This window comes from Pelodiscus sinensis, chromosome 26, assembly GCF_052426305.1.
Source record: "Pelodiscus sinensis isolate ZL-2025 chromosome 26, ASM5242630v1, whole genome shotgun sequence".
Taxonomy (NCBI): Eukaryota; Metazoa; Chordata; order Testudines; family Trionychidae; genus Pelodiscus; species Pelodiscus sinensis.
Window position 1 is genome coordinate 13,918,752 of NC_143077.1, and position 26,242 is coordinate 13,944,993.

The 26,242-nt window shown below is 64.2% G+C and overlaps 37 non-coding genes across 37 annotated transcripts; all 37 read left to right on the forward strand.

The window, feature by feature from the left end:
* The first annotated feature begins 220 nt into the window (after nt 1-220).
* Nucleotides 221-292, forward strand: TRNAD-GUC (transfer RNA aspartic acid (anticodon GUC)). Its single transcript has one exon. It is a non-coding gene; the product is annotated as a tRNA-Asp (tRNA).
* Nucleotides 293-716: 424 nt separating this feature from the next.
* TRNAH-GUG (transfer RNA histidin (anticodon GUG)) lies at nt 717-788 on the forward strand. The gene has a single exon. It is a non-coding gene; the product is annotated as a tRNA-His (tRNA).
* Nucleotides 789-1,373: 585 nt separating this feature from the next.
* TRNAD-GUC (transfer RNA aspartic acid (anticodon GUC)) lies at nt 1,374-1,445 on the forward strand. Its single transcript has one exon. It is a non-coding gene; the product is annotated as a tRNA-Asp (tRNA).
* A 424-nt stretch (nt 1,446-1,869) lies between these two features.
* Nucleotides 1,870-1,941, forward strand: TRNAH-GUG (transfer RNA histidin (anticodon GUG)). Its single transcript has one exon. It is a non-coding gene; the product is annotated as a tRNA-His (tRNA).
* Nucleotides 1,942-2,526: 585 nt separating this feature from the next.
* Nucleotides 2,527-2,598, forward strand: TRNAD-GUC (transfer RNA aspartic acid (anticodon GUC)). Its single transcript has one exon. It is a non-coding gene; the product is annotated as a tRNA-Asp (tRNA).
* A 424-nt stretch (nt 2,599-3,022) lies between these two features.
* On the forward strand, nt 3,023-3,094 carry TRNAH-GUG (transfer RNA histidin (anticodon GUG)). The gene has a single exon. It is a non-coding gene; the product is annotated as a tRNA-His (tRNA).
* A 585-nt stretch (nt 3,095-3,679) lies between these two features.
* Nucleotides 3,680-3,751, forward strand: TRNAD-GUC (transfer RNA aspartic acid (anticodon GUC)). The gene has a single exon. It is a non-coding gene; the product is annotated as a tRNA-Asp (tRNA).
* A 424-nt stretch (nt 3,752-4,175) lies between these two features.
* Nucleotides 4,176-4,247, forward strand: TRNAH-GUG (transfer RNA histidin (anticodon GUG)). Its single transcript has one exon. It is a non-coding gene; the product is annotated as a tRNA-His (tRNA).
* Nucleotides 4,248-4,832: 585 nt separating this feature from the next.
* On the forward strand, nt 4,833-4,904 carry TRNAD-GUC (transfer RNA aspartic acid (anticodon GUC)). The gene has a single exon. It is a non-coding gene; the product is annotated as a tRNA-Asp (tRNA).
* Nucleotides 4,905-5,328: 424 nt separating this feature from the next.
* TRNAH-GUG (transfer RNA histidin (anticodon GUG)) lies at nt 5,329-5,400 on the forward strand. The gene has a single exon. It is a non-coding gene; the product is annotated as a tRNA-His (tRNA).
* A 585-nt stretch (nt 5,401-5,985) lies between these two features.
* TRNAD-GUC (transfer RNA aspartic acid (anticodon GUC)) lies at nt 5,986-6,057 on the forward strand. The gene has a single exon. It is a non-coding gene; the product is annotated as a tRNA-Asp (tRNA).
* A 424-nt stretch (nt 6,058-6,481) lies between these two features.
* On the forward strand, nt 6,482-6,553 carry TRNAH-GUG (transfer RNA histidin (anticodon GUG)). The gene has a single exon. It is a non-coding gene; the product is annotated as a tRNA-His (tRNA).
* Nucleotides 6,554-7,138: 585 nt separating this feature from the next.
* TRNAD-GUC (transfer RNA aspartic acid (anticodon GUC)) lies at nt 7,139-7,210 on the forward strand. The gene has a single exon. It is a non-coding gene; the product is annotated as a tRNA-Asp (tRNA).
* A 424-nt stretch (nt 7,211-7,634) lies between these two features.
* On the forward strand, nt 7,635-7,706 carry TRNAH-GUG (transfer RNA histidin (anticodon GUG)). Its single transcript has one exon. It is a non-coding gene; the product is annotated as a tRNA-His (tRNA).
* A 585-nt stretch (nt 7,707-8,291) lies between these two features.
* TRNAD-GUC (transfer RNA aspartic acid (anticodon GUC)) lies at nt 8,292-8,363 on the forward strand. Its single transcript has one exon. It is a non-coding gene; the product is annotated as a tRNA-Asp (tRNA).
* Nucleotides 8,364-8,787: 424 nt separating this feature from the next.
* Nucleotides 8,788-8,859, forward strand: TRNAH-GUG (transfer RNA histidin (anticodon GUG)). The gene has a single exon. It is a non-coding gene; the product is annotated as a tRNA-His (tRNA).
* Nucleotides 8,860-9,936: 1,077 nt separating this feature from the next.
* On the forward strand, nt 9,937-10,008 carry TRNAH-GUG (transfer RNA histidin (anticodon GUG)). The gene has a single exon. It is a non-coding gene; the product is annotated as a tRNA-His (tRNA).
* A 585-nt stretch (nt 10,009-10,593) lies between these two features.
* TRNAD-GUC (transfer RNA aspartic acid (anticodon GUC)) lies at nt 10,594-10,665 on the forward strand. The gene has a single exon. It is a non-coding gene; the product is annotated as a tRNA-Asp (tRNA).
* A 424-nt stretch (nt 10,666-11,089) lies between these two features.
* On the forward strand, nt 11,090-11,161 carry TRNAH-GUG (transfer RNA histidin (anticodon GUG)). The gene has a single exon. It is a non-coding gene; the product is annotated as a tRNA-His (tRNA).
* Nucleotides 11,162-11,746: 585 nt separating this feature from the next.
* TRNAD-GUC (transfer RNA aspartic acid (anticodon GUC)) lies at nt 11,747-11,818 on the forward strand. Its single transcript has one exon. It is a non-coding gene; the product is annotated as a tRNA-Asp (tRNA).
* A 424-nt stretch (nt 11,819-12,242) lies between these two features.
* TRNAH-GUG (transfer RNA histidin (anticodon GUG)) lies at nt 12,243-12,314 on the forward strand. Its single transcript has one exon. It is a non-coding gene; the product is annotated as a tRNA-His (tRNA).
* Nucleotides 12,315-13,396: 1,082 nt separating this feature from the next.
* On the forward strand, nt 13,397-13,468 carry TRNAH-GUG (transfer RNA histidin (anticodon GUG)). Its single transcript has one exon. It is a non-coding gene; the product is annotated as a tRNA-His (tRNA).
* A 585-nt stretch (nt 13,469-14,053) lies between these two features.
* On the forward strand, nt 14,054-14,125 carry TRNAD-GUC (transfer RNA aspartic acid (anticodon GUC)). Its single transcript has one exon. It is a non-coding gene; the product is annotated as a tRNA-Asp (tRNA).
* Nucleotides 14,126-14,549: 424 nt separating this feature from the next.
* TRNAH-GUG (transfer RNA histidin (anticodon GUG)) lies at nt 14,550-14,621 on the forward strand. The gene has a single exon. It is a non-coding gene; the product is annotated as a tRNA-His (tRNA).
* Nucleotides 14,622-15,702: 1,081 nt separating this feature from the next.
* Nucleotides 15,703-15,774, forward strand: TRNAH-GUG (transfer RNA histidin (anticodon GUG)). Its single transcript has one exon. It is a non-coding gene; the product is annotated as a tRNA-His (tRNA).
* Nucleotides 15,775-16,850: 1,076 nt separating this feature from the next.
* On the forward strand, nt 16,851-16,922 carry TRNAH-GUG (transfer RNA histidin (anticodon GUG)). The gene has a single exon. It is a non-coding gene; the product is annotated as a tRNA-His (tRNA).
* A 585-nt stretch (nt 16,923-17,507) lies between these two features.
* On the forward strand, nt 17,508-17,579 carry TRNAD-GUC (transfer RNA aspartic acid (anticodon GUC)). Its single transcript has one exon. It is a non-coding gene; the product is annotated as a tRNA-Asp (tRNA).
* Nucleotides 17,580-18,003: 424 nt separating this feature from the next.
* On the forward strand, nt 18,004-18,075 carry TRNAH-GUG (transfer RNA histidin (anticodon GUG)). Its single transcript has one exon. It is a non-coding gene; the product is annotated as a tRNA-His (tRNA).
* Nucleotides 18,076-19,156: 1,081 nt separating this feature from the next.
* Nucleotides 19,157-19,228, forward strand: TRNAH-GUG (transfer RNA histidin (anticodon GUG)). The gene has a single exon. It is a non-coding gene; the product is annotated as a tRNA-His (tRNA).
* Nucleotides 19,229-20,304: 1,076 nt separating this feature from the next.
* On the forward strand, nt 20,305-20,376 carry TRNAH-GUG (transfer RNA histidin (anticodon GUG)). Its single transcript has one exon. It is a non-coding gene; the product is annotated as a tRNA-His (tRNA).
* Nucleotides 20,377-20,961: 585 nt separating this feature from the next.
* On the forward strand, nt 20,962-21,033 carry TRNAD-GUC (transfer RNA aspartic acid (anticodon GUC)). The gene has a single exon. It is a non-coding gene; the product is annotated as a tRNA-Asp (tRNA).
* Nucleotides 21,034-21,457: 424 nt separating this feature from the next.
* TRNAH-GUG (transfer RNA histidin (anticodon GUG)) lies at nt 21,458-21,529 on the forward strand. The gene has a single exon. It is a non-coding gene; the product is annotated as a tRNA-His (tRNA).
* Nucleotides 21,530-22,610: 1,081 nt separating this feature from the next.
* On the forward strand, nt 22,611-22,682 carry TRNAH-GUG (transfer RNA histidin (anticodon GUG)). The gene has a single exon. It is a non-coding gene; the product is annotated as a tRNA-His (tRNA).
* Nucleotides 22,683-23,758: 1,076 nt separating this feature from the next.
* On the forward strand, nt 23,759-23,830 carry TRNAH-GUG (transfer RNA histidin (anticodon GUG)). Its single transcript has one exon. It is a non-coding gene; the product is annotated as a tRNA-His (tRNA).
* Nucleotides 23,831-24,415: 585 nt separating this feature from the next.
* Nucleotides 24,416-24,487, forward strand: TRNAD-GUC (transfer RNA aspartic acid (anticodon GUC)). Its single transcript has one exon. It is a non-coding gene; the product is annotated as a tRNA-Asp (tRNA).
* A 424-nt stretch (nt 24,488-24,911) lies between these two features.
* Nucleotides 24,912-24,983, forward strand: TRNAH-GUG (transfer RNA histidin (anticodon GUG)). The gene has a single exon. It is a non-coding gene; the product is annotated as a tRNA-His (tRNA).
* Nucleotides 24,984-26,064: 1,081 nt separating this feature from the next.
* On the forward strand, nt 26,065-26,136 carry TRNAH-GUG (transfer RNA histidin (anticodon GUG)). The gene has a single exon. It is a non-coding gene; the product is annotated as a tRNA-His (tRNA).
* Nucleotides 26,137-26,242: the final 106 nt, after the last annotated feature.

The window sequence follows — 26,242 nt, forward strand, 5'->3', positions numbered from 1 at the left end:
AGGGCAAGTGTGGGAAGAGGGGAGGTGAGTAGCGCCCCCAAGGCCTCGTGGTCAGAGCAAGGGTGGTAGAAGTAGGAGAGGGCTGTGGGCGCGTGCAGCCCAGGGGTGTTGGAAGGCCAAGTGAGGAAGCGGAAGCGGGGCTGTTGCTCGGGGCGGCTGTGGGGTGCAGAGGCCATAGGTAGTGCGGCAGAGCAGGCTGGAGCAAGAGGCCCTGCTCCTTTCCTCGTTAGTATAGTGGTGAGTATCCCCGCCTGTCACGCGGGAGACCGGGGTTCGATTCCCCGACGGGGAGAGCGCCACCCTCCCCTTTTTGCCCGGAGGCAGAGAGATGCCGCCTGCCCCGCACGGCAAGCAGCACTCCCGCCCCGGCAGGGTGATTCTTACCCGCAGAGAGACAAGGAGCCTGCAAAGCCACCGGCTCCGGCTTGCCCTTGCCGTAGCCTGACGGCAAGACACGCCCGTGGAGCGCACGCTGCAGAGCGACAAAGGGGCAGACTGTGGCCGAGGGCACGAGGAGCATGAGGGTGGCGACGGAGAGAGAAAAGCGGAGCGGCAGCAGGCCGGTCTCCGGTCTTCTTCTCCTTTGGGAATGGTGTGGAGTGTGAGAGTCCCAGGGAGACTTGAGAAGTATCCCCCGGCCTAGGTGAGGGAGGCGGCCTTTGTGCGAGCGCAGAGCTGAGCCTTCACGGCTCAGGTGCGGCTGAGCTTGCGTCCCGGCCGTGGTCGTATAGTGGTTAGTACTCTGTGCTGTGGCCGCAGCAACCTCGGTTCGAATCCGAGTCACGGCATGGCTTTTTTAGTGAGGGATCTTCAGAGCGGCAGCCTGCTTGCGCCCGAGTGCACAGAGGGCCAGCAGCTGTCCCTGGCTTGGGCTTGGGCTTGGGAGTGGAGCGGACGGGTGGGAAGGCGAGCAGGGGGACTCCTTCCTTCCTTCCTTCCTGGGTGCCAGAGTCCATGAGCAGCTCCTTCCCTCCTGGAAAGCGCTGTGCTTGGAAGGTGGGTGCAGCGGGCGCGGAAAGGAAAGGAAGGCTGTGCGGGCCTGAGAAGCTGAAGCGCTTGGAAGGCCAAGGGCTGCCGTGGCTGAGGGCGTGGCATGTGAGGAAAGGGGAGGGCAGGAAGGAAGGGTTGTGAGAGGAGGGAGAAGGTGGTGAGGAGGGCAAGTGTGGGAAGAGGGGAGGTGAGTAGCGCCCCCAAGGCCTCGTGGTCAGAGCAAGGGTGGTAGAAGTAGGAGAGGGCTGTGGGCGCGTGCAGCCCAGGGGTGTTGGAAGGCCAAGTGAGGAAGCGGAAGCGGGGCTGTTGCTCGGGGCGGCTGTGGGGTGCAGAGGCCATAGGTAGTGCGGCAGAGCAGGCTGGAGCAAGAGGCCCTGCTCCTTTCCTCGTTAGTATAGTGGTGAGTATCCCCGCCTGTCACGCGGGAGACCGGGGTTCGATTCCCCGACGGGGAGAGCGCCACCCTCCCCTTTTTGCCCGGAGGCAGAGAGATGCCGCCTGCCCCGCACGGCAAGCAGCACTCCCGCCCCGGCAGGGTGATTCTTACCCGCAGAGAGACAAGGAGCCTGCAAAGCCACCGGCTCCGGCTTGCCCTTGCCGTAGCCTGACGGCAAGACACGCCCGTGGAGCGCACGCTGCAGAGCGACAAAGGGGCAGACTGTGGCCGAGGGCACGAGGAGCATGAGGGTGGCGACGGAGAGAGAAAAGCGGAGCGGCAGCAGGCCGGTCTCCGGTCTTCTTCTCCTTTGGGAATGGTGTGGAGTGTGAGAGTCCCAGGGAGACTTGAGAAGTATCCCCCGGCCTAGGTGAGGGAGGCGGCCTTTGTGCGAGCGCAGAGCTGAGCCTTCACGGCTCAGGTGCGGCTGAGCTTGCGTCCCGGCCGTGGTCGTATAGTGGTTAGTACTCTGTGCTGTGGCCGCAGCAACCTCGGTTCGAATCCGAGTCACGGCATGGCTTTTTTAGTGAGGGATCTTCAGAGCGGCAGCCTGCTTGCGCCCGAGTGCACAGAGGGCCAGCAGCTGTCCCTGGCTTGGGCTTGGGCTTGGGAGTGGAGCGGACGGGTGGCAAGGCGAGCAGGGGGACTCCTTCCTTCCTTCCTTCCTGGGTGCCAGAGTCCATGAGCAGCTCCTTCCCTCCTGGAAAGCGCTGTGCTTGGAAGGTGGGTGCAGCGGGCGCGGAAAGGAAAGGAAGGCTGTGCGGGCCTGAGAAGCTGAAGCGCTTGGAAGGCCAAGGGCTGCCGTGGCTGAGGGCGTGGCATGTGAGGAAAGGGGAGGGCAGGAAGGAAGGGTTGTGAGAGGAGGGAGAAGGTGGTGAGGAGGGCAAGTGTGGGAAGAGGGGAGGTGAGTAGCGCCCCCAAGGCCTCGTGGTCAGAGCAAGGGTGGTAGAAGTAGGAGAGGGCTGTGGGCGCGTGCAGCCCAGGGGTGTTGGAAGGCCAAGTGAGGAAGCGGAAGCGGGGCTGTTGCTCGGGGCGGCTGTGGGGTGCAGAGGCCATAGGTAGTGCGGCAGAGCAGGCTGGAGCAAGAGGCCCTGCTCCTTTCCTCGTTAGTATAGTGGTGAGTATCCCCGCCTGTCACGCGGGAGACCGGGGTTCGATTCCCCGACGGGGAGAGCGCCACCCTCCCCTTTTTGCCCGGAGGCAGAGAGATGCCGCCTGCCCCGCACGGCAAGCAGCACTCCCGCCCCGGCAGGGTGATTCTTACCCGCAGAGAGACAAGGAGCCTGCAAAGCCACCGGCTCCGGCTTGCCCTTGCCGTAGCCTGAGGGCAAGACACGCCCGTGGAGCGCACGCTGCAGAGCGACAAAGGGGCAGACTGTGGCCGAGGGCACGAGGAGCATGAGGGTGGCGACGGAGAGAGAAAAGCGGAGCGGCAGCAGGCCGGTCTCCGGTCTTCTTCTCCTTTGGGAATGGTGTGGAGTGTGAGAGTCCCAGGGAGACTTGAGAAGTATCCCCCGGCCTAGGTGAGGGAGGCGGCCTTTGTGCGAGCGCAGAGCTGAGCCTTCACGGCTCAGGTGCGGCTGAGCTTGCGTCCCGGCCGTGGTCGTATAGTGGTTAGTACTCTGTGCTGTGGCCGCAGCAACCTCGGTTCGAATCCGAGTCACGGCATGGCTTTTTTAGTGAGGGATCTTCAGAGCGGCAGCCTGCTTGCGCCCGAGTGCACAGAGGGCCAGCAGCTGTCCCTGGCTTGGGCTTGGGCTTGGGAGTGGAGCGGACGGGTGGCAAGGCGAGCAGGGGGACTCCTTCCTTCCTTCCTTCCTGGGTGCCAGAGTCCATGAGCAGCTCCTTCCCTCCTGGAAAGCGCTGTGCTTGGAAGGTGGGTGCAGCGGGCGCGGAAAGGAAAGGAAGGCTGTGCGGGCCTGAGAAGCTGAAGCGCTTGGAAGGCCAAGGGCTGCCGTGGCTGAGGGCGTGGCATGTGAGGAAAGGGGAGGGCAGGAAGGAAGGGTTGTGAGAGGAGGGAGAAGGTGGTGAGGAGGGCAAGTGTGGGAAGAGGGGAGGTGAGTAGCGCCCCCAAGGCCTCGTGGTCAGAGCAAGGGTGGTAGAAGTAGGAGAGGGCTGTGGGCGCGTGCAGCCCAGGGGTGTTGGAAGGCCAAGTGAGGAAGCGGAAGCGGGGCTGTTGCTCGGGGCGGCTGTGGGGTGCAGAGGCCATAGGTAGTGCGGCAGAGCAGGCTGGAGCAAGAGGCCCTGCTCCTTTCCTCGTTAGTATAGTGGTGAGTATCCCCGCCTGTCACGCGGGAGACCGGGGTTCGATTCCCCGACGGGGAGAGCGCCACCCTCCCCTTTTTGCCCGGAGGCAGAGAGATGCCGCCTGCCCCGCACGGCAAGCAGCACTCCCGCCCCGGCAGGGTGATTCTTACCCGCAGAGAGACAAGGAGCCTGCAAAGCCACCGGCTCCGGCTTGCCCTTGCCGTAGCCTGACGGCAAGACACGCCCGTGGAGCGCACGCTGCAGAGCGACAAAGGGGCAGACTGTGGCCGAGGGCACGAGGAGCATGAGGGTGGCGACGGAGAGAGAAAAGCGGAGCGGCAGCAGGCCGGTCTCCGGTCTTCTTCTCCTTTGGGAATGGTGTGGAGTGTGAGAGTCCCAGGGAGACTTGAGAAGTATCCCCCGGCCTAGGTGAGGGAGGCGGCCTTTGTGCGAGCGCAGAGCTGAGCCTTCACGGCTCAGGTGCGGCTGAGCTTGCGTCCCGGCCGTGGTCGTATAGTGGTTAGTACTCTGTGCTGTGGCCGCAGCAACCTCGGTTCGAATCCGAGTCACGGCATGGCTTTTTTAGTGAGGGATCTTCAGAGCGGCAGCCTGCTTGCGCCCGAGTGCACAGAGGGCCAGCAGCTGTCCCTGGCTTGGGCTTGGGCTTGGGAGTGGAGCGGACGGGTGGGAAGGCGAGCAGGGGGACTCCTTCCTTCCTTCCTTCCTGGGTGCCAGAGTCCATGAGCAGCTCCTTCCCTCCTGGAAAGCGCTGTGCTTGGAAGGTGGGTGCAGCGGGCGCGGAAAGGAAAGGAAGGCTGTGCGGGCCTGAGAAGCTGAAGCGCTTGGAAGGCCAAGGGCTGCCGTGGCTGAGGGCGTGGCATGTGAGGAAAGGGGAGGGCAGGAAGGAAGGGTTGTGAGAGGAGGGAGAAGGTGGTGAGGAGGGCAAGTGTGGGAAGAGGGGAGGTGAGTAGCGCCCCCAAGGCCTCGTGGTCAGAGCAAGGGTGGTAGAAGTAGGAGAGGGCTGTGGGCGCGTGCAGCCCAGGGGTGTTGGAAGGCCAAGTGAGGAAGCGGAAGCGGGGCTGTTGCTCGGGGCGGCTGTGGGGTGCAGAGGCCATAGGTAGTGCGGCAGAGCAGGCTGGAGCAAGAGGCCCTGCTCCTTTCCTCGTTAGTATAGTGGTGAGTATCCCCGCCTGTCACGCGGGAGACCGGGGTTCGATTCCCCGACGGGGAGAGCGCCACCCTCCCCTTTTTGCCCGGAGGCAGAGAGATGCCGCCTGCCCCGCACGGCAAGCAGCACTCCCGCCCCGGCAGGGTGATTCTTACCCGCAGAGAGACAAGGAGCCTGCAAAGCCACCGGCTCCGGCTTGCCCTTGCCGTAGCCTGACGGCAAGACACGCCCGTGGAGCGCACGCTGCAGAGCGACAAAGGGGCAGACTGTGGCCGAGGGCACGAGGAGCATGAGGGTGGCGACGGAGAGAGAAAAGCGGAGCGGCAGCAGGCCGGTCTCCGGTCTTCTTCTCCTTTGGGAATGGTGTGGAGTGTGAGAGTCCCAGGGAGACTTGAGAAGTATCCCCCGGCCTAGGTGAGGGAGGCGGCCTTTGTGCGAGCGCAGAGCTGAGCCTTCACGGCTCAGGTGCGGCTGAGCTTGCGTCCCGGCCGTGGTCGTATAGTGGTTAGTACTCTGTGCTGTGGCCGCAGCAACCTCGGTTCGAATCCGAGTCACGGCATGGCTTTTTTAGTGAGGGATCTTCAGAGCGGCAGCCTGCTTGCGCCCGAGTGCACAGAGGGCCAGCAGCTGTCCCTGGCTTGGGCTTGGGCTTGGGAGTGGAGCGGACGGGTGGCAAGGCGAGCAGGGGGACTCCTTCCTTCCTTCCTTCCTGGGTGCCAGAGTCCATGAGCAGCTCCTTCCCTCCTGGAAAGCGCTGTGCTTGGAAGGTGGGTGCAGCGGGCGCGGAAAGGAAAGGAAGGCTGTGCGGGCCTGAGAAGCTGAAGCGCTTGGAAGGCCAAGGGCTGCCGTGGCTGAGGGCGTGGCATGTGAGGAAAGGGGAGGGCAGGAAGGAAGGGTTGTGAGAGGAGGGAGAAGGTGGTGAGGAGGGCAAGTGTGGGAAGAGGGGAGGTGAGTAGCGCCCCCAAGGCCTCGTGGTCAGAGCAAGGGTGGTAGAAGTAGGAGAGGGCTGTGGGCGCGTGCAGCCCAGGGGTGTTGGAAGGCCAAGTGAGGAAGCGGAAGCGGGGCTGTTGCTCGGGGCGGCTGTGGGGTGCAGAGGCCATAGGTAGTGCGGCAGAGCAGGCTGGAGCAAGAGGCCCTGCTCCTTTCCTCGTTAGTATAGTGGTGAGTATCCCCGCCTGTCACGCGGGAGACCGGGGTTCGATTCCCCGACGGGGAGAGCGCCACCCTCCCCTTTTTGCCCGGAGGCAGAGAGATGCCGCCTGCCCCGCACGGCAAGCAGCACTCCCGCCCCGGCAGGGTGATTCTTACCCGCAGAGAGACAAGGAGCCTGCAAAGCCACCGGCTCCGGCTTGCCCTTGCCGTAGCCTGACGGCAAGACACGCCCGTGGAGCGCACGCTGCAGAGCGACAAAGGGGCAGACTGTGGCCGAGGGCACGAGGAGCATGAGGGTGGCGACGGAGAGAGAAAAGCGGAGCGGCAGCAGGCCGGTCTCCGGTCTTCTTCTCCTTTGGGAATGGTGTGGAGTGTGAGAGTCCCAGGGAGACTTGAGAAGTATCCCCCGGCCTAGGTGAGGGAGGCGGCCTTTGTGCGAGCGCAGAGCTGAGCCTTCACGGCTCAGGTGCGGCTGAGCTTGCGTCCCGGCCGTGGTCGTATAGTGGTTAGTACTCTGTGCTGTGGCCGCAGCAACCTCGGTTCGAATCCGAGTCACGGCATGGCTTTTTTAGTGAGGGATCTTCAGAGCGGCAGCCTGCTTGCGCCCGAGTGCACAGAGGGCCAGCAGCTGTCCCTGGCTTGGGCTTGGGCTTGGGAGTGGAGCGGACGGGTGGCAAGGCGAGCAGGGGGACTCCTTCCTTCCTTCCTTCCTGGGTGCCAGAGTCCATGAGCAGCTCCTTCCCTCCTGGAAAGCGCTGTGCTTGGAAGGTGGGTGCAGCGGGCGCGGAAAGGAAAGGAAGGCTGTGCGGGCCTGAGAAGCTGAAGCGCTTGGAAGGCCAAGGGCTGCCGTGGCTGAGGGCGTGGCATGTGAGGAAAGGGGAGGGCAGGAAGGAAGGGTTGTGAGAGGAGGGAGAAGGTGGTGAGGAGGGCAAGTGTGGGAAGAGGGGAGGTGAGTAGCGCCCCCAAGGCCTCGTGGTCAGAGCAAGGGTGGTAGAAGTAGGAGAGGGCTGTGGGCGCGTGCAGCCCAGGGGTGTTGGAAGGCCAAGTGAGGAAGCAGAAGCGGGGCTGTTGCTCGGGGCGGCTGTGGGGTGCAGAGGCCATAGGTAGTGCGGCAGAGCAGGCTGGAGCAAGAGGCCCTGCTCCTTTCCTCGTTAGTATAGTGGTGAGTATCCCCGCCTGTCACGCGGGAGACCGGGGTTCGATTCCCCGACGGGGAGAGCGCCACCCTCCCCTTTTTGCCCGGAGGCAGAGAGATGCCGCCTGCCCCGCACGGCAAGCAGCACTCCCGCCCCGGCAGGGTGATTCTTACCCGCAGAGAGACAAGGAGCCTGCAAAGCCACCGGCTCCGGCTTGCCCTTGCCGTAGCCTGACGGCAAGACACGCCCGTGGAGCGCACGCTGCAGAGCGACAAAGGGGCAGACTGTGGCCGAGGGCACGAGGAGCATGAGGGTGGCGACGGAGAGAGAAAAGCGGAGCGGCAGCAGGCCGGTCTCCGGTCTTCTTCTCCTTTGGGAATGGTGTGGAGTGTGAGAGTCCCAGGGAGACTTGAGAAGTATCCCCCGGCCTAGGTGAGGGAGGCGGCCTTTGTGCGAGCGCAGAGCTGAGCCTTCACGGCTCAGGTGCGGCTGAGCTTGCGTCCCGGCCGTGGTCGTATAGTGGTTAGTACTCTGTGCTGTGGCCGCAGCAACCTCGGTTCGAATCCGAGTCACGGCATGGCTTTTTTAGTGAGGGATCTTCAGAGCGGCAGCCTGCTTGCGCCCGAGTGCACAGAGGGCCAGCAGCTGTCCCTGGCTTGGGCTTGGGCTTGGGAGTGGAGCGGACGGGTGGCAAGGCGAGCAGGGGGACTCCTTCCTTCCTTCCTTCCTGGGTGCCAGAGTCCATGAGCAGCTCCTTCCCTCCTGGAAAGCGCTGTGCTTGGAAGGTGGGTGCAGCGGGCGCGGAAAGGAAAGGAAGGCTGTGCGGGCCTGAGAAGCTGAAGCGCTTGGAAGGCCAAGGGCTGCCGTGGCTGAGGGCGTGGCATGTGAGGAAAGGGGAGGGCAGGAAGGAAGGGTTGTGAGAGGAGGGAGAAGGTGGTGAGGAGGGCAAGTGTGGGAAGAGGGGAGGTGAGTAGCGCCCCCAAGGCCTCGTGGTCAGAGCAAGGGTGGTAGAAGTAGGAGAGGGCTGTGGGCGCGTGCAGCCCAGGGGTGTTGGAAGGCCAAGTGAGGAAGCGGAAGCGGGGCTGTTGCTCGGGGCGGCTGTGGGGTGCAGAGGCCATAGGTAGTGCGGCAGAGCAGGCTGGAGCAAGAGGCCCTGCTCCTTTCCTCGTTAGTATAGTGGTGAGTATCCCCGCCTGTCACGCGGGAGACCGGGGTTCGATTCCCCGACGGGGAGAGCGCCACCCTCCCCTTTTTGCCCGGAGGCAGAGAGATGCCGCCTGCCCCGCACGGCAAGCAGCACTCCCGCCCCGGCAGGGTGATTCTTACCCGCAGAGAGACAAGGAGCCTGCAAAGCCACCGGCTCCGGCTTGCCCTTGCCGTAGCCTGACGGCAAGACACGCCCGTGGAGCGCACGCTGCAGAGCGACAAAGGGGCAGACTGTGGCCGAGGGCACGAGGAGCATGAGGGTGGCGACGGAGAGAGAAAAGCGGAGCGGCAGCAGGCCGGTCTCCGGTCTTCTTCTCCTTTGGGAATGGTGTGGAGTGTGAGAGTCCCAGGGAGACTTGAGAAGTATCCCCCGGCCTAGGTGAGGGAGGCGGCCTTTGTGCGAGCGCAGAGCTGAGCCTTCACGGCTCAGGTGCGGCTGAGCTTGCGTCCCGGCCGTGGTCGTATAGTGGTTAGTACTCTGTGCTGTGGCCGCAGCAACCTCGGTTCGAATCCGAGTCACGGCATGGCTTTTTTAGTGAGGGATCTTCAGAGCGGCAGCCTGCTTGGGCCCGAGTGCACAGAGGGCCAGCAGCTGTCCCTGGCTTGGGCTTGGGTTTGGGAGTGGAGCGGACGGGTGGCAAGGCGAGCAGGGGGACTCCTTCCTTCCTTCCCGGGTGCCAGAGTCCATGAGCAGCTCCTTCCCTCCTGGAAAGCGCTGTGCTTGGAAGGTGGGTGCAGCGGGCGCGGAAAGGAAAGGAAGGCTGTGCGGGCCTGAGAAGCTGAAGCGCTTGGAAGGCCAAGGGCTGCCGTGGCTGAGGGCGTGGCATGTGAGGAAAGGGGAGGGCAGGAAGGAAGGGTTGTGAGAGGAGGGAGAAGGTGGTGAGGAGGGCAAGTGTGGGAAGAGGGGAGGTGAGTAGCGCCCCCAAGGCCTCGTGGTCAGAGCAAGGGTGGTAGAAGTAGGAGAGGGCTGTGGGCGCGTGCAGCCCAGGGGTGTTGGAAGGCCAAGTGAGGAAGCGGAAGCGGGGCTGTTGCTCGGGGCGGCTGTGGGGTGCAGAGGCCATAGGTAGTGCGGCAGAGCAGGCTGGAGCAAGAGGCCCTGCTCCTTTCCTCGTTAGTATAGTGGTGAGTATCCCCGCCTGTCACGTGGGAGACCGGGGTTCGATTCCCCGACGGGGAGAGCGCCACCCTCCCCTTTTTGCCCGGAGGCAGAGAGATGCCGCCTGCCCCGCACGGCAAGCAGCACTCCCGCCCCGGCAGGGTGATTCTTACCCGCAGAGAGACAAGGAGCCTGCAAAGCCACCGGCTCCGGCTTGCCCTTGCCGTAGCCTGACGGCAAGACACGCCCGTGGAGCGCACGCTGCAGAGCGACAAAGGGGCAGACTGTGGCCGAGGGCACGAGGAGCATGAGGGTGGCGACGGAGAGAGAAAAGCGGAGCGGCAGCAGGCCGGTCTCCGGTCTTCTTCTCCTTTGGGAATGGTGTGGAGTGTGAGAGTCCCAGGGAGACTTGAGAAGTATCCCCCGGCCTAGGTGAGGGAGGCGGCCTTTGTGCGAGCGCAGAGCTGAGCCTTCACGGCTCAGGTGCGGCTGAGCTTGCGTCCCGGCCGTGGTCGTATAGTGGTTAGTACTCTGTGCTGTGGCCGCAGCAACCTCGGTTCGAATCCGAGTCACGGCATGGCTTTTTTAGTGAGGGATCTTCAGAGCGGCAGCCTGCTTGCGCCCGAGTGCACAGAGGGCCAGCAGCTGTCCCTGGCTTGGGCTTGGGCTTGGGAGTGGAGCGGACGGGTGGCAAGGCGAGCAGGGGGACTCCTTCCTTCCTTCCTTCCTGGGTGCCAGAGTCCATGAGCAGCTCCTTCCCTCCTGGAAAGCGCTGTGCTTGGAAGGTGGGTGCAGCGGGCGCGGAAAGGAAAGGAAGGCTGTGCGGGCCTGAGAAGCTGAAGCGCTTGGAAGGCCAAGGGCTGCCGTGGCTGAGGGCGTGGCATGTGAGGAAAGGGGAGGGCAGGAAGGAAGGGTTGTGAGAGGAGGGAGAAGGTGGTGAGGAGGGCAAGTGTGGGAAGAGGGGAGGTGAGTAGCGCCCCCAAGGCCTCGTGGTCAGAGCAAGGGTGGTAGAAGTAGGAGAGGGCTGTGGGCGCGTGCAGCCCAGGGGTGTTGGAAGGCCAAGTGAGGAAGCGGAAGCGGGGCTGTTGCTCGGGGCGGCTGTGGGGTGCAGAGGCCATAGGTAGTGCGGCAGAGCAGGCTGGAGCAAGAGGCCCTGCTCCTTTCCTCGTTAGTATAGTGGTGAGTATCCCCGCCTGTCACGCGGGAGACCGGGGTTCGATTCCCCGACGGGGAGAGCGCCACCCTCCCCTTTTTGCCCGGAGGCAGAGAGATGCCGCCTGCCCCGCACGGCAAGCAGCACTCCCGCCCCGGCAGGGTGATTCTTACCCGCAGAGAGACAAGGAGCCTGCAAAGCCACCGGCTCCGGCTTGCCCTTGCCGTAGCCTGACGGCAAGACACGCCCGTGGAGCGCACGCTGCAGAGCGACAAAGGGGCAGACTGTGGCCGAGGGCACGAGGAGCATGAGGGTGGCGACGGAGAGAGAAAAGCGGAGCGGCAGCAGGCCGGTCTCCGGTCTTCTTCTCCTTTGGGAATGGTGTGGAGTGTGAGAGTCCCAGGGAGACTTGAGAAGTATCCCCCGGCCTAGGTGAGGGAGGCGGCCTTTGTGCGAGCGCAGAGCTGAGCCTTCACGGCTCAGGTGCGGCTGAGCTTGCGTCCCGGCCGTGGTCGTATAGTGGTTAGTACTCTGTGCTGTGGCCGCAGCAACCTCGGTTCGAATCCGAGTCACGGCATGGCTTTTTTAGTGAGGGATCTTCAGAGCGGCAGCCTGCTTGCGCCCGAGTGCACAGAGGGCCAGCAGCTGTCCCTGGCTTGGGCTTGGGCTTGGGAGTGGAGCGGACGGGTGGCAAGGCGAGCAGGGGGACTCCTTCCTTCCTTCCTTCCTGGGTGCCAGAGTCCATGAGCAGCTCCTTCCCTCCTGGAAAGCGCTGTGCTTGGAAGGTGGGTGCAGCGGGCGCGGAAAGGAAAGGAAGGCTGTGCGGGCCTGAGAAGCTGAAGCGCTTGGAAGGCCAAGGGCTGCCGTGGCTGAGGGCGTGGCATGTGAGGAAAGGGGAGGGCAGGAAGGAAGGGTTGTGAGAGGAGGGAGAAGGTGGTGAGGAGGGCAAGTGTGGGAAGAGGGGAGGTGAGTAGCGCCCCCAAGGCCTCGTGGTCAGAGCAAGGGTGGTAGAAGTAGGAGAGGGCTGTGGGCGCGTGCAGCCCAGGGGTGTTGGAAGGCCAAGTGAGGAAGCGGAAGCGGGGCTGTTGCTCGGGGCGGCTGTGGGGTGCAGAGGCCATAGGTAGTGCGGCAGAGCAGGCTGGAGCAAGAGGCCCTGCTCCTTTCCTCGTTAGTATAGTGGTGAGTATCCCCGCCTGTCACGCGGGAGACCGGGGTTCGATTCCCCGACGGGGAGAGCGCCACCCTCCCCTTTTTGCCCGGAGGCAGAGAGATGCCGCCTGCCCCGCACGGCAAGCAGCACTCCCGCCCCGGCAGGGTGATTCTTACCCGCAGAGAGACAAGGAGCCTGCAAAGCCACCGGCTCCGGCTTGCCCTTGCCGTAGCCTGACGGCAAGACACGCCCGTGGAGCGCACGCTGCAGAGCGACAAAGGGGCAGACTGTGGCCGAGGGCACGAGGAGCATGAGGGTGGCGACGGAGAGAGAAAAGCGGAGCGGCAGCAGGCCGGTCTCCGGTCTTCTTCTCCTTTGGGAATGGTGTGGAGTGTGAGAGTCCCAGGGAGACTTGAGAAGTATCCCCCGGCCTAGGTGAGGGAGGCGGCCTTTGTGCGAGCGCAGAGCTGAGCCTTCACGGCTCAGGTGCGGCTGAGCTTGCGTCCCGGCCGTGGTCGTATAGTGGTTAGTACTCTGTGCTGTGGCCGCAGCAACCTCGGTTCGAATCCGAGTCACGGCATGGCTTTTTTAGTGAGGGATCTTCAGAGCGGCAGCCTGCTTGCGCCCGAGTGCACAGAGGGCCAGCAGCTGTCCCTGGCTTGGGCTTGGGCTTGGGAGTGGAGCGGACGGGTGGCAAGGCGAGCAGGGGGACTCCTTCCTTCCTTCCTTCCTGGGTGCCAGAGTCCATGAGCAGCTCCTTCCCTCCTGGAAAGCGCTGTGCTTGGAAGGTGGGTGCAGCGGGCGCGGAAAGGAAAGGAAGGCTGTGCGGGCCTGAGAAGCTGAAGCGCTTGGAAGGCCAAGGGCTGCCGTGGCTGAGGGCGTGGCATGTGAGGAAAGGGGAGGGCAGGAAGGAAGGGTTGTGAGAGGAGGGAGAAGGTGGTGAGGAGGGCAAGTGTGGGAAGAGGGGAGGTGAGTAGCGCCCCCAAGGCCTCGTGGTCAGAGCAAGGGTGGTAGAAGTAGGAGAGGGCTGTGGGCGCGTGCAGCCCAGGGGTGTTGGAAGGCCAAGTGAGGAAGCGGAAGCGGGGCTGTTGCTCGGGGCGGCTGTGGGGTGCAGAGGCCATAGGTAGTGCGGCAGAGCAGGCTGGAGCAAGAAGCCCTGCTCCTTTCCTCGTTAGTATAGTGGGTGAGTATCCCCGCCTGTCACGCGGGAGACCGGGGTTCGATTCCCCGACGGGGAGAGCGCCACCCTCCCCTTTTTGCCCGGAGGCAGAGAGATGCCGCCTGCCCCGCACGGCAAGCAGCACTCCCGCCCCGGCAGGGTGATTCTTACCCGCAGAGAGACAAGGAGCCTGCAAAGCCACCGGCTCCGGCTTGCCCTTGCCGTAGCCTGACGGCAAGACACGCCCGTGGAGCGCACGCTGCAGAGCGACAAAGGGGCAGACTGTGGCCGAGGGCACGAGGAGCATGAGGGTGGCGACGGAGAGAGAAAAGCGGAGCGGCAGCAGGCCGGTCTCCGGTCTTCTTCTCCTTTGGGAATGGTGTGGAGTGTGAGAGTCCCAGGGAGACTTGAGAAGTATCCCCCGGCCTAGGTGAGGGAGGCGGCCTTTGTGCGAGCGCAGAGCTGAGCCTTCACGGCTCAGGTGCGGCTGAGCTTGCGTCCCGGCCGTGGTCGTATAGTGGTTAGTACTCTGTGCTGTGGCCGCAGCAACCTCGGTTCGAATCCGAGTCACGGCATGGCTTTTTTAGTGAGGGATCTTCAGAGCGGCAGCCTGCTTGCGCCCGAGTGCACAGAGGGCCAGCAGCTGTCCCTGGCTTGGGCTTGGGCTTGGGAGTGGAGCGGACGGGTGGCAAGGCGAGCAGGGGGACTCCTTCCTTCCTTCCTTCCTGGGTGCCAGAGTCCATGAGCAGCTCCTTCCCTCCTGGAAAGCGCTGTGCTTGGAAGGTGGGTGCAGCGGGCGCGGAAAGGAAAGGAAGGCTGTGCGGGCCTGAGAAGCTGAAGCGCTTGGAAGGCCAAGGGCTGCCGTGGCTGAGGGCGTGGCATGTGAGGAAAGGGGAGGGCAGGAAGGAAGGGTTGTGAGAGGAGGGAGAAGGTGGTGAGGAGGGCAAGTGTGGGAAGAGGGGAGGTGAGTAGCGCCCCCAAGGCCTCGTGGTCAGAGCAAGGGTGGTAGAAGTAGGAGAGGGCTGTGGGCGCGTGCAGCCCAGGGGTGTTGGAAGGCCAAGTGAGGAAGCGGAAGCGGGGCTGTTGCTCGGGGCGGCTGTGGGGTGCAGAGGCCATAGGTAGTGCGGCAGAGCAGGCTGGAGCAAGAGGCCCTGCTCCTTTCCTCGTTAGTATAGTGGTGAGTATCCCCGCCTGTCACGCGGGAGACCGGGGTTCGATTCCCCGACGGGGAGAGCGCCACCCTCCCCTTTTTGCCCGGAGGCAGAGAGATGCCGCCTGCCCCGCACGGCAAGCAGCACTCCCGCCCCGGCAGGGTGATTCTTACCCGCAGAGAGACAAGGAGCCTGCAAAGCCACCGGCTCCGGCTTGCCCTTGCCGTAGCCTGACGGCAAGACACGCCCGTGGAGCGCACGCTGCAGAGCGACAAAGGGGCAGACTGTGGCCGAGGGCACGAGGAGCATGAGGGTGGCGACGGAGAGAGAAAAGCGGAGCGGCAGCAGGCCGGTCTCCGGTCTTCTTCTCCTTTGGGAATGGTGTGGAGTGTGAGAGTCCCAGGGAGACTTGAGAAGTATCCCCCGGCCTAGGTGAGGGAGGCGGCCTTTGTGCGAGCGCAGAGCTGAGCCTTCACGGCTCAGGTGCGGCTGAGCTTGCGTCCCGGCCGTGGTCGTATAGTGGTTAGTACTCTGTGCTGTGGCCGCAGCAACCTCGGTTCGAATCCGAGTCACGGCATGGCTTTTTTAGTGAGGGATCTTCAGAGCGGCAGCCTGCTTGCGCCCGAGTGCACAGAGGGCCAGCAGCTGTCCCTGGCTTGGGCTTGGGCTTGGGAGTGGAGCGGACGGGTGGCAAGGCGAGCAGGGGGACTCCTTCCTTCCTTCCTTCCTGGGTGCCAGAGTCCATGAGCAGCTCCTTCCCTCCTGGAAAGCGCTGTGCTTGGAAGGTGGGTGCAGCGGGCGCGGAAAGGAAAGGAAGGCTGTGCGGGCCTGAGAAGCTGAAGCGCTTGGAAGGCCAAGGGCTGCCGTGGCTGAGGGCGTGGCATGTGAGGAAAGGGGAGGGCAGGAAGGAAGGGTTGTGAGAGGAGGGAGAAGGTGGTGAGGAGGGCAAGTGTGGGAAGAGGGGAGGTGAGTAGCGCCCCCAAGGCCTCGTGGTCAGAGCAAGGGTGGTAGAAGTAGGAGAGGGCTGTGGGCGCGTGCAGCCCAGGGGTGTTGGAAGGCCAAGTGAGGAAGCGGAAGCGGGGCTGTTGCTCGGGGCGGCTGTGGGGTGCAGAGGCCATAGGTAGTGAGGCAGAGCAGGCTGGAGCAAGAGGCCCTGCTCCTTTCCTCGTTAGTATAGTGGTGAGTATCCCCGCCTGTCACGTGGGAGACCGGGGTTCGATTCCCCGACGGGGAGAGCGCCACCCTCCCCTTTTTGCCCGGAGGCAGAGAGATGCCGCCTGCCCCGCACGGCAAGCAGCACTCCCGCCCCGGCAGGGTGATTCTTACCCGCAGAGAGACAAGGAGCCTGCAAAGCCACCGGCTCCGGCTTGCCCTTGCCGTAGCCTGACGGCAAGACACGCCCGTGGAGCGCACGCTGCAGAGCGACAAAGGGGCAGACTGTGGCCGAGGGCACGAGGAGCATGAGGGTGGCGACGGAGAGAGAAAAGCGGAGCGGCAGCAGGCCGGTCTCCGGTCTTCTTCTCCTTTGGGAATGGTGTGGAGTGTGAGAGTCCCAGGGAGACTTGAGAAGTATCCCCCGGCCTAGGTGAGGGAGGCGGCCTTTGTGCGAGCGCAGAGCTGAGCCTTCACGGCTCAGGTGCGGCTGAGCTTGCGTCCCGGCCGTGGTCGTATAGTGGTTAGTACTCTGTGCTGTGGCCGCAGCAACCTCGGTTCGAATCCGAGTCACGGCATGGCTTTTTTAGTGAGGGATCTTCAGAGCGGCAGCCTGCTTGCGCCCGAGTGCACAGAGGGCCAGCAGCTGTCCCTGGCTTGGGCTTGGGAGTGGAGCGGACGGGTGGGAAGGCGAGCAGGGGGACTCCTTCCTTCCTTCCTTCCTGGGTGCCAGAGTCCATGAGCAGCTCCTTCCCTCCTGGAAAGCGCTGTGCTTGGAAGGTGGGTGCAGCGGGCGCGGAAAGGAAAGGAAGGCTGTGCGGGCCTGAGAAGCTGAAGCGCTTGGAAGGCCAAGGGCTGCCGTGGCTGAGGGCGTGGCATGTGAGGAAAGGGGAGGGCAGGAAGGAAGGGTTGTGAGAGGAGGGAGAAGGTGGTGAGGAGGGCAAGTGTGGGAAGAGGGGAGGTGAGTAGCGCCCCCAAGGCCTCGTGGTCAGAGCAAGGGTGGTAGAAGTAGGAGAGGGCTGTGGGCGCGTGCAGCCCAGGGGTGTTGGAAGGCCAAGTGAGGAAGCGGAAGCGGGGCTGTTGCTCGGGGCGGCTGTGGGGTGCAGAGGCCATAGGTAGTGCGGCAGAGCAGGCTGGAGCAAGAAGCCCTGCTCCTTTCCTCGTTAGTATAGTGGGTGAGTATCCCCGCCTGTCACGCGGGAGACCGGGGTTCGATTCCCCGACGGGGAGAGCGCCACCCTCCCCTTTTTGCCCGGAGGCAGAGAGATGCCGCCTGCCCCGCACGGCAAGCAGCACTCCCGCCCCGGCAGGGTGATTCTTACCCGCAGAGAGACAAGGAGCCTGCAAAGCCACCGGCTCCGGCTTGCCCTTGCCGTAGCCTGACGGCAAGACACGCCCGTGGAGCGCACGCTGCAGAGCGACAAAGGGGCAGACTGTGGCCGAGGGCACGAGGAGCATGAGGGTGGCGACGGAGAGAGAAAAGCGGAGCGGCAGCAGGCCGGTCTCCGGTCTTCTTCTCCTTTGGGAATGGTGTGGAGTGTGAGAGTCCCAGGGAGACTTGAGAAGTATCCCCCGGCCTAGGTGAGGGAGGCGGCCTTTGTGCGAGCGCAGAGCTGAGCCTTCACGGCTCAGGTGCGGCTGAGCTTGCGTCCCGGCCGTGGTCGTATAGTGGTTAGTACTCTGTGCTGTGGCCGCAGCAACCTCGGTTCGAATCCGAGTCACGGCATGGCTTTTTTAGTGAGGGATCTTCAGAGCGGCAGCCTGCTTGCGCCCGAGTGCACAGAGGGCCAGCAGCTGTCCCTGGCTTGGGCTTGGGCTTGGGAGTGGAGCGGACGGGTGGCAAGGCGAGCAGGGGGACTCCTTCCTTCCTTCCTTCCTGGGTGCCAGAGTCCATGAGCAGCTCCTTCCCTCCTGGAAAGCGCTGTGCTTGGAAGGTGGGTGCAGCGGGCGCGGAAAGGAAAGGAAGGCTGTGCGGGCCTGAGAAGCTGAAGCGCTTGGAAGGCCAAGGGCTGCCGTGGCTGAGGGCGTGGCATGTGAGGAAAGGGGAGGGCAGGAAGGAAGGGTTGTGAGAGGAGGGAGAAGGTGGTGAGGAGGGCAAGTGTGGGAAGAGGGGAGGTGAGTAGCGCCCCCAAGGCCTCGTGGTCAGAGCAAGGGTGGTAGAAGTAGGAGAGGGCTGTGGGCGCGTGCAGCCCAGGGGTGTTGGAAGGCCAAGTGAGGAAGCGGAAGCGGGGCTGTTGCTCGGGGCGGCTGTGGGGTGCAGAGGCCATAGGTAGTGCGGCAGAGCAGGCTGGAGCAAGAGGCCCTGCTCCTTTCCTCGTTAGTATAGTGGTGAGTATCCCCGCCTGTCACGCGGGAGACCGGGGTTCGATTCCCCGACGGGGAGAGCGCCACCCTCCCCTTTTTGCCCGGAGGCAGAGAGATGCCGCCTGCCCCGCACGGCAAGCAGCACTCCCGCCCCGGCAGGGTGATTCTTACCCGCAGAGAGACAAGGAGCCTGCAAAGCCACCGGCTCCGGCTTGCCCTTGCCGTAGCCTGACGGCAAGACACGCCCGTGGAGCGCACGCTGCAGAGCGACAAAGGGGCAGACTGTGGCCGAGGGCACGAGGAGCATGAGGGTGGCGACGGAGAGAGAAAAGCGGAGCGGCAGCAGGCCGGTCTCCGGTCTTCTTCTCCTTTGGGAATGGTGTGGAGTGTGAGAGTCCCAGGGAGACTTGAGAAGTATCCCCCGGCCTAGGTGAGGGAGGCGGCCTTTGTGCGAGCGCAGAGCTGAGCCTTCACGGCTCAGGTGCGGCTGAGCTTGCGTCCCGGCCGTGGTCGTATAGTGGTTAGTACTCTGTGCTGTGGCCGCAGCAACCTCGGTTCGAATCCGAGTCACGGCATGGCTTTTTTAGTGAGGGATCTTCAGAGCGGCAGCCTGCTTGCGCCCGAGTGCACAGAGGGCCAGCAGCTGTCCCTGGCTTGGGCTTGGGCTTGGGAGTGGAGCGGACGGGTGGCAAGGCGAGCAGGGGGACTCCTTCCTTCCTTCCTTCCTGGGTGCCAGAGTCCATGAGCAGCTCCTTCCCTCCTGGAAAGCGCTGTGCTTGGAAGGTGGGTGCAGCGGGCGCGGAAAGGAAAGGAAGGCTGTGCGGGCCTGAGAAGCTGAAGCGCTTGGAAGGCCAAGGGCTGCCGTGGCTGAGGGCGTGGCATGTGAGGAAAGGGGAGGGCAGGAAGGAAGGGTTGTGAGAGGAGGGAGAAGGTGGTGAGGAGGGCAAGTGTGGGAAGAGGGGAGGTGAGTAGCGCCCCCAAGGCCTCGTGGTCAGAGCAAGGGTGGTAGAAGTAGGAGAGGGCTGTGGGCGCGTGCAGCCCAGGGGTGTTGGAAGGCCAAGTGAGGAAGCGGAAGCGGGGCTGTTGCTCGGGGCGGCTGTGGGGTGCAGAGGCCATAGGTAGTGAGGCAGAGCAGGCTGGAGCAAGAGGCCCTGCTCCTTTCCTCGTTAGTATAGTGGTGAGTATCCCCGCCTGTCACGTGGGAGACCGGGGTTCGATTCCCCGACGGGGAGAGCGCCACCCTCCCCTTTTTGCCCGGAGGCAGAGAGATGCCGCCTGCCCCGCACGGCAAGCAGCACTCCCGCCCCGGCAGGGTGATTCTTACCCGCAGAGAGACAAGGAGCCTGCAAAGCCACCGGCTCCGGCTTGCCCTTGCCGTAGCCTGACGGCAAGACACGCCCGTGGAGCGCACGCTGCAGAGCGACAAAGGGGCAGACTGTGGCCGAGGGCACGAGGAGCATGAGGGTGGCGACGGAGAGAGAAAAGCGGAGCGGCAGCAGGCCGGTCTCCGGTCTTCTTCTCCTTTGGGAATGGTGTGGAGTGTGAGAGTCCCAGGGAGACTTGAGAAGTATCCCCCGGCCTAGGTGAGGGAGGCGGCCTTTGTGCGAGCGCAGAGCTGAGCCTTCACGGCTCAGGTGCGGCTGAGCTTGCGTCCCGGCCGTGGTCGTATAGTGGTTAGTACTCTGTGCTGTGGCCGCAGCAACCTCGGTTCGAATCCGAGTCACGGCATGGCTTTTTTAGTGAGGGATCTTCAGAGCGGCAGCCTGCTTGCGCCCGAGTGCACAGAGGGCCAGCAGCTGTCCCTGGCTTGGGCTTGGGAGTGGAGCGGACGGGTGGGAAGGCGAGCAGGGGGACTCCTTCCTTCCTTCCTTCCTGGGTGCCAGAGTCCATGAGCAGCTCCTTCCCTCCTGGAAAGCGCTGTGCTTGGAAGGTGGGTGCAGCGGGCGCGGAAAGGAAAGGAAGGCTGTGCGGGCCTGAGAAGCTGAAGCGCTTGGAAGGCCAAGGGCTGCCGTGGCTGAGGGCGTGGCATGTGAGGAAAGGGGAGGGCAGGAAGGAAGGGTTGTGAGAGGAGGGAGAAGGTGGTGAGGAGGGCAAGTGTGGGAAGAGGGGAGGTGAGTAGCGCCCCCAAGGCCTCGTGGTCAGAGCAAGGGTGGTAGAAGTAGGAGAGGGCTGTGGGCGCGTGCAGCCCAGGGGTGTTGGAAGGCCAAGTGAGGAAGCGGAAGCGGGGCTGTTGCTCGGGGCGGCTGTGGGGTGCAGAGGCCATAGGTAGTGCGGCAGAGCAGGCTGGAGCAAGAAGCCCTGCTCCTTTCCTCGTTAGTATAGTGGGTGAGTATCCCCGCCTGTCACGCGGGAGACCGGGGTTCGATTCCCCGACGGGGAGAGCGCCACCCTCCCCTTTTTGCCCGGAGGCAGAGAGATGCCGCCTGCCCCGCACGGCAAGCAGCACTCCCGCCCCGGCAGGGTGATTCTTACCCGCAGAGAGACAAGGAGCCTGCAAAGCCACCGGCTCCGGCTTGCCCTTGCCGTAGCCTGACGGCAAGACACGCCCGTGGAGCGCACGCTGCAGAGCGACAAAGGGGCAGACTGTGGCCGAGGGCACGAGGAGCATGAGGGTGGCGACGGAGAGAGAAAAGCGGAGCGGCAGCAGGCCGGTCTCCGGTCTTCTTCTCCTTTGGGAATGGTGTGGAGTGTGAGAGTCCCAGGGAGACTTGAGAAGTATCCCCCGGCCTAGGTGAGGGAGGCGGCCTTTGTGCGAGCGCAGAGCTGAGCCTTCACGGCTCAGGTGCGGCTGAGCTTGCGTCCCGGCCGTGGTCGTATAGTGGTTAGTACTCTGTGCTGTGGCCGCAGCAACCTCGGTTCGAATCCGAGTCACGGCATGGCTTTTTTAGTGAGGGATCTTCAGAGCGGCAGCCTGCTTGCGCCCGAGTGCACAGAGGGCCAGCAGCTGTCCCTGGCTTGGGCTTGGGCTTGGGAGTGGAGCGGACGGGTGGCAAGGCGAGCAGGGGGACTCCTTCCTTCCTTCCTTCCTGGGTGCCAGAGTCCATGAGCAGCTCCTTCCCTCCTGGAAAGCGCTGTGCTTGGAAGGTGGGTGCAGCGGGCGCGGAAAGGAAAGGAAGGCTGTGCGGGCCTGAGAAGCTGAAGCGCTTGGAAGGCCAAGGGCTGCCGTGGCTGAGGGCGTGGCATGTGAGGAAAGGGGAGGGCAGGAAGGAAGGGTTGTGAGAGGAGGGAGAAGGTGGTGAGGAGGGCAAGTGTGGGAAGAGGGGAGGTGAGTAGCGCCCCCAAGGCCTCGTGGTCAGAGCAAGGGTGGTAGAAGTAGGAGAGGGCTGTGGGCGCGTGCAGCCCAGGGGTGTTGGAAGGCCAAGTGAGGAAGCGGAAGCGGGGCTGTTGCTCGGGGCGGCTGTGGGGTGCAGAGGCCATAGGTAGTGCGGCAGAGCAGGCTGGAGCAAGAGGCCCTGCTCCTTTCCTCGTTAGTATAGTGGTGAGTATCCCCGCCTGTCACGCGGGAGACCGGGGTTCGATTCCCCGACGGGGAGAGCGCCACCCTCCCCTTTTTGCCCGGAGGCAGAGAGATGCCGCCTGCCCCGCACGGCAAGCAGCACTCCCGCCCCGGCAGGGTGATTCTTACCCGCAGAGAGACAAGGAGCCTGCAAAGCCACCGGCTCCGGCTTGCCCTTGCCGTAGCCTGACGGCAAGACACGCCCGTGGAGCGCACGCTGCAGAGCGACAAAGGGGCAGACTGTGGCCGAGGGCACGAGGAGCATGAGGGTGGCGACGGAGAGAGAAAAGCGGAGCGGCAGCAGGCCGGTCTCCGGTCTTCTTCTCCTTTGGGAATGGTGTGGAGTGTGAGAGTCCCAGGGAGACTTGAGAAGTATCCCCCGGCCTAGGTGAGGGAGGCGGCCTTTGTGCGAGCGCAGAGCTGAGCCTTCACGGCTCAGGTGCGGCTGAGCTTGCGTCCCGGCCGTGGTCGTATAGTGGTTAGTACTCTGTGCTGTGGCCGCAGCAACCTCGGTTCGAATCCGAGTCACGGCATGGCTTTTTTAGTGAGGGATCTTCAGAGCGGCAGCCTGCTTGCGCCCGAGTGCACAGAGGGCCAGCAGCTGTCCCTGGCTTGGGCTTGGGCTTGGGAGTGGAGCGGACGGGTGGCAAGGCGAGCAGGGGGACTCCTTCCTTCCTTCCTTCCTGGGTGCCAGAGTCCATGAGCAGCTCCTTCCCTCCTGGAAAGCGCTGTGCTTGGAAGGTGGGTGCAGCGGGCGCGGAAAGGAAAGGAAGGCTGTGCGGGCCTGAGAAGCTGAAGCGCTTGGAAGGCCAAGGGCTGCCGTGGCTGAGGGCGTGGCATGTGAGGAAAGGGGAGGGCAGGAAGGAAGGGTTGTGAGAGGAGGGAGAAGGTGGTGAGGAGGGCAAGTGTGGGAAGAGGGGAGGTGAGTAGCGCCCCCAAGGCCTCGTGGTCAGAGCAAGGGTGGTAGAAGTAGGAGAGGGCTGTGGGCGCGTGCAGCCCAGGGGTGTTGGAAGGCCAAGTGAGGAAGCGGAAGCGGGGCTGTTGCTCGGGGCGGCTGTGGGGTGCAGAGGCCATAGGTAGTGAGGCAGAGCAGGCTGGAGCAAGAGGCCCTGCTCCTTTCCTCGTTAGTATAGTGGTGAGTATCCCCGCCTGTCACGTGGGAGACCGGGGTTCGATTCCCCGACGGGGAGAGCGCCACCCTCCCCTTTTTGCCCGGAGGCAGAGAGATGCCGCCTGCCCCGCACGGCAAGCAGCACTCCCGCCCCGGCAGGGTGATTCTTACCCGCAGAGAGACAAGGAGCCTGCAAAGCCACCGGCTCCGGCTTGCCCTTGCCGTAGCCTGACGGCAAGACACGCCCGTGGAGCGCACGCTGCAGAGCGACAAAGGGGCAGACTGTGGCCGAGGGCACGAGGAGCATGAGGGTGGCGACGGAGAGAGAAAAGCGGAGCGGCAGCAGGCCGGTCTCCGGTCTTCTTCTCCTTTGGGAATGGTGTGGAGTGTGAGAGTCCCAGGGAGACTTGAGAAGTATCCCCCGGCCTAGGTGAGGGAGGCGGCCTTTGTGCGAGCGCAGAGCTGAGCCTTCACGGCTCAGGTGCGGCTGAGCTTGCGTCCCGGCCGTGGTCGTATAGTGGTTAGTACTCTGTGCTGTGGCCGCAGCAACCTCGGTTCGAATCCGAGTCACGGCATGGCTTTTTTAGTGAGGGATCTTCAGAGCGGCAGCCTGCTTGCGCCCGAGTGCACAGAGGGCCAGCAGCTGTCCCTGGCTTGGGCTTGGGAGTGGAGCGGACGGGTGGGAAGGCGAGCAGGGGGACTCCTTCCTTCCTTCCTTCCTGGGTGCCAGAGTCCATGAGCAGCTCCTTCCCTCCTGGAAAGCGCTGTGCTTGGAAGGTGGGTGCAGCGGGCGCGGAAAGGAAAGGAAGGCTGTGCGGGCCTGAGAAGCTGAAGCGCTTGGAAGGCCAAGGGCTGCCGTGGCTGAGGGCGTGGCATGTGAGGAAAGGGGAGGGCAGGAAGGAAGGGTTGTGAGAGGAGGGAGAAGGTGGTGAGGAGGGCAAGTGTGGGAAGAGGGGAGGTGAGTAGCGCCCCCAAGGCCTCGTGGTCAGAGCAAGGGTGGTAGAAGTAGGAGAGGGCTGTGGGCGCGTGCAGCCCAGGGGTGTTGGAAGGCCAAGTGAGGAAGCGGAAGCGGGGCTGTTGCTCGGGGCGGCTGTGGGGTGCAGAGGCCATAGGTAGTGCGGCAGAGCAGGCTGGAGCAAGAAGCCCTGCTCCTTTCCTCGTTAGTATAGTGGGTGAGTATCCCCGCCTGTCACGCGGGAGACCGGGGTTCGATTCCCCGACGGGGAGAGCGCCACCCTCCCCTTTTTGCCCGGAGGCAGAGAGATGCCGCCTGCCCCGCACGGCAAGCAGCACTCCCGCCCCGGCAGGGTGATTCTTACCCGCAGAGAGACAAGGAGCCTGCAAAGCCACCGGCTCCGGCTTGCCCTTGCCGTAGCCTGACGGCAAGACACGCCCGTGGAGCGCACGCTGCAGAGCGACAAAGGGGCAGACTGTGGCCGAGGGCACGAGGAGCATGAGGGTGGCGACGGAGAGAGAAAAGCGGAGCGGCAGCAGGCCGGTCTCCGGTCTTCTTCTCCTTTGGGAATGGTGTGGAGTGTGAGAGTCCCAGGGAGACTTGAGAAGTATCCCCCGGCCTAGGTGAGGGAGGCGGCCTTTGTGCGAGCGCAGAGCTGAGCCTTCACGGCTCAGGTGCGGCTGAGCTTGCGTCCCGGCCGTGGTCGTATAGTGGTTAGTACTCTGTGCTGTGGCCGCAGCAACCTCGGTTCGAATCCGAGTCACGGCATGGCTTTTTTAGTGAGGGATCTTCAGAGCGGCAGCCTGCTTGCGCCCGAGTGCACAGAGGGCCAGCAGCTGTCCCTGGCTTGGGCTTGGGCTTGGGAGTGGAGCGGACGGGTGGCAAGGCGAGCAGGGGGACTCCTTCCTTCCTTCCTTCCTGGGTGCCAGAGTCCATGAGCAGCTCCTTCCCTCCTGGAAAGCGCTGTGCTTGGAAGGTGGGTGCAGCGGGCGCGGAAAGGAAAGGAAGGCTGTGCGGGCCTGAGAAGCTGAAGCGCTTGGAAGGCCAAGGGCTGCCGTGGCTGAGGGCGTGGCATGTGAGGAAAGGGGAGGGCAGGAAGGAAGGGTTGTGAGAGGAGGGAGAAGGTGGTGAGGAGGGCAAGTGTGGGAAGAGGGGAGGTGAGTAGCGCCCCCAAGGCCTCGTGGTCAGAGCAAGGGTGGTAGAAGTAGGAGAGGGCTGTGGGCGCGTGCAGCCCAGGGGTGTTGGAAGGCCAAGTGAGGAAGCGGAAGCGGGGCTGTTGCTCGGGGCGGCTGTGGGGTGCAGAGGCCATAGGTAGTGCGGCAGAGCAGGCTGGAGCAAGAGGCCCTGCTCCTTTCCTCGTTAGTATAGTGGTGAGTATCCCCGCCTGTCACGCGGGAGACCGGGGTTCGATTCCCCGACGGGGAGAGCGCCACCCTCCCCTTTTTGCCCGGAGGCAGAGAGATGCCGCCTGCCCCGCACGGCAAGCAGCACTCCCGCCCCGGCAGGGTGATTCTTACCCGCAGAGAGACAAGGAGCCTGCAAAGCCACCGGCTCCGGCTTGCCCTTGCCGTAGCCTGACGGCAAGACACGCCCGTGGAGCGCACGCTGCAGAGCGACAAAGGGGCAGACTGTGGCCGAGGGCACGAGGAGCATGAGGGTGGCGACGGAGAGAGAAAAGCGGAGCGGCAGCAGGCCGGTCTCCGGTCTTCTTCTCCTTTGGGAATGGTGTGGAGTGTGAGAGTCCCAGGGAGACTTGAGAAGTATCCCCCGGCCTAGGTGAGGGAGGCGGCCTTTGTGCGAGCGCAGAGCTGAGCCTTCACGGCTCAGGTGCGGCTGAGCTTGCGTCCCGGCCGTGGTCGTATAGTGGTTAGTACTCTGTGCTGTGGCCGCAGCAACCTCGGTTCGAATCCGAGTCACGGCATGGCTTTTTTAGTGAGGGATCTTCAGAGCGGCAGCCTGCTTGCGCCCGAGTGCACAGAGGGCCAGCAGCTGTCCCTGGCTTGGGCTTGGGCTTGGGAGTGGAGCGGACGGGTGGCAAGGCGAGCAGGGGGACTCCTTCCTTCCTTCCTTCCTGGGTGCCAGAGTCCATGAGCAGCTCCTTCCCTCCTGGAAAGCGCTGTGCTTGGAAGGTGGGTGCAGCGGGCGCGGAAAGGAAAGGAAGGCTGTGCGGGCCTGAGAAGCTGAAGCGCTTGGAAGGCCAAGGGCTGCCGTGGCTGAGGGCGTGGCATGTGAGGAAAGGGGAGGGCAGGAAGGAAGGGTTGTGAGAGGAGGGAGAAGGTGGTGAGGAGGGCAAGTGTGGGAAGAGGGGAGGTGAGTAGCGCCCCCAAGGCCTCGTGGTCAGAGCAAGGGTGGTAGAAGTAGGAGAGGGCTGTGGGCGCGTGCAGCCCAGGGGTGTTGGAAGGCCAAGTGAGGAAGCGGAAGCGGGGCTGTTGCTCGGGGCGGCTGTGGGGTGCAGAGGCCATAGGTAGTGAGGCAGAGCAGGCTGGAGCAAGAGGCCCTGCTCCTTTCCTCGTTAGTATAGTGGTGAGTATCCCCGCCTGTCACGTGGGAGACCGGGGTTCGATTCCCCGACGGGGAGAGCGCCACCCTCCCCTTTTTGCCCGGAGGCAGAGAGATGCCGCCTGCCCCGCACGGCAAGCAGCACTCCCGCCCCGGCAGGGTGATTCTTACCCGCAGAGAGACAAGGAGCCTGCAAAGCCACCGGCTCCGGCTTGCCCTTGCCGTAGCCTGACGGCAAGACACGCCCGTGGAGCGCACGCTGCAGAGCGACAAAGGGGCAGACTGTGGCCGAGGGCACGAGGAGCATGAGGGTGGCGACGGAGAGAGAAAAGCGGAGCGGCAGCAGGCCGGTCTCCGGTCTTCTTCTCCTTTGGGAATGGTGTGGAGTGTGAGAGTCCCAGGGAGACTTGAGAAGTATCCCCCGGCCTAGGTGAGGGAGGCGGCCTTTGTGCGAGCGCAGAGCTGAGCCTTCACGGCTCAGGTGCGGCTGAGCTTGCGTCCCGGCCGTGGTCGTATAGTGGTTAGTACTCTGTGCTGTGGCCGCAGCAACCTCGGTTCGAATCCGAGTCACGGCATGGCTTTTTTAGTGAGGGATCTTCAGAGCGGCAGCCTGCTTGCGCCCGAGTGCACAGAGGGCCAGCAGCTGTCCCTGGCTTGGGCTTGGGAGTGGAGCGGACGGGT